This window comes from Salvia miltiorrhiza, chromosome 8 (assembly GCF_028751815.1).
Source record: "Salvia miltiorrhiza cultivar Shanhuang (shh) chromosome 8, IMPLAD_Smil_shh, whole genome shotgun sequence".
NCBI classification, from domain to species: Eukaryota; Viridiplantae; Streptophyta; class Magnoliopsida; order Lamiales; family Lamiaceae; genus Salvia; species Salvia miltiorrhiza.
The window spans coordinates 51,679,669-51,681,647 of NC_080394.1; the positions used below are offsets into that span (position 1 = coordinate 51,679,669).

Here is a 1,979-nt window from a genome sequence, read left to right on the forward strand (position 1 = left end):
CCAATTGCTGTGTTTTTTTTAGCTACAACACGAGTCTAGAAAAAATTTAAATCAATCTTGACCAAAAAACTTTAATAATTAGAAGGTGCGTGCATTAGATAAAAAGAGGTCATATGCAAAGTGATCTGATATGATTGTGGCCGTATTTGTAAAAATATTTCAATGAAATGTCAAACCAAATCAGTGAAGTATCTGTTTTTAGTTAACTCTTCAAAATAAAATTGTGGAAAAATGGAAAATTTTATGTAAAGAAAATCTACATTCGTCCAATTGCTGTGTTTTTTTAGCTACAACACGAGTCTAGAAAAAAAATTTAAATCTATCTTGACCAAAAAACTTTAATAATTAGAAGGTGCGTGCATTAGATAAAAAGAGGTCATATGCAAAGTGATCTGATATGAATGTGGCCGTATTTGTAAAAATATTTCAATGAAATGTCAAACCAAATTAGTCATCATTACCCAATATGAGACACAAATAGCATGAATCTCTGTTCTAAACCGAATCGTCAAATCGACATTTGAGTTGGAGAAACTCGCCTGAGAAAAATTAAGTTGCATAGGACTAATCGTGGATAAGTCTTGGCACCTTTCGACGTGGGATGCCCTGTGATTCAGGAGAGACATTTAAGCTGGAGAAACTCGCCTGCAAAATTGGAGTGGATCAGTAAAGTATCTATTCTAAATCAGGTGAGTGAAATGGCTTTGTGAATATCACCTAAATCAGTTATCATATACCTTAGTCTGGACATTTTCATCTGCAGGTTGGGTTTCCTTCACGGCATCATCATGGAGTTGATAAATAAGTGTTCTAATATCATCACGTTTCTTGAGAGAAACATCAGAAGAAACAAACCAATTCTGATCAAGCTATTCCATCTGAAAAGAAAATTAGAGATATCAGTGCATCAACAAATCCAGCTCTTGATATGAAGAAAAAGTACAAAACATAATAACAACTTACAAAGTCAGTTGTCCTGTTTGAAGTCAGCTCAAGAAATTGTTCTACATAGTGAAGCAGGAAAACGCCACAATCGTACGAGTTCTCCTGCATTGGTAGCTGAAACACGGTATATACAGAAAAGAAACAAAATTGAGAAGCTTAAAGATGGTGAGTAAAAGAACGGATGAAATCGGGGAGTTCAAGATCACAGTTAGGCAGCTCACGACATGGGCTGTCCTGGGGGAGTTCAGGATCACAGTTACGCTCTCGACATGGGCTGTCGTGGGCTTCAAGAGTGACACTTGGGCTGGAGAAACTCGCCTGCAAAATTGTGGATCAATGAAGTATCTGTTTTTAGTTAACTCTTCAAAATAAAATTGTGGAAAAATGGAAAATTTTATGTAAAGAAAATCTACATTCGTCCAATTGCTGTGTTTTTTTAGCTACAACACGAGTCTAGAAAAAAATTTAAATCTATCTTGACCAAAAAACTTTAATAATTAGAAGGTGCGTGCATTAGATAAAAAGAGGTCATATGCAAAGTGATCTGATATGAATGTGGCCGTATTTGTAAAATATTTCAATTAAATGTCAAACCAAATCAGTCATCAATACCCAATATGAGACACATGCATGAATCTCTGTTCTAAACCAAATCGTCAAATCGACATTTGAGTTGGAGAAACTCGCCTAGGAAAAATTAAGTTGCATAGGACTAATCGTGGACAAGGGTCTTGGCACCTTTCGATAGGGATGGCAATCTACCCGCGGGTAGCGGATATCCGCGAAAACCCGAACCCATTAGGGTGGGTTTGGATACCATTTTATATCCACGGATAGTTTCGTGGGTACAATTCACTATCCATTTAGTTCGTGGGTATGGGTTTGGATACTTACTATCCATACCCGCGAAACCCGTTTACCCGCGAAAAATACCCGCCAATTACCCGTCAATTATCCGTCAATTACCCGCCAAATATCCACAAAAAATTCTATAAAATATGGGCTTTAAATACATATTTTGAGATTATGGGCTA

At 36.5% G+C, this 1,979-nt stretch overlaps 1 long non-coding RNA gene across 1 annotated transcript; it reads right to left on the minus strand.

Moving 5' to 3' along the window:
- Nucleotides 1-312: 312 nt before the first annotated feature.
- LOC130998959 (uncharacterized) lies at nt 313-1,064 on the minus strand. The gene is made up of 2 exons (XR_009093357.1): nt 964-1,064; nt 313-878 (listed from the first exon to the last, which is right to left on the minus strand). It is a non-coding gene; the product is annotated as an uncharacterized LOC130998959 (long non-coding RNA).
- Between the last annotated feature and the right edge of the window lie 915 nt (nt 1,065-1,979).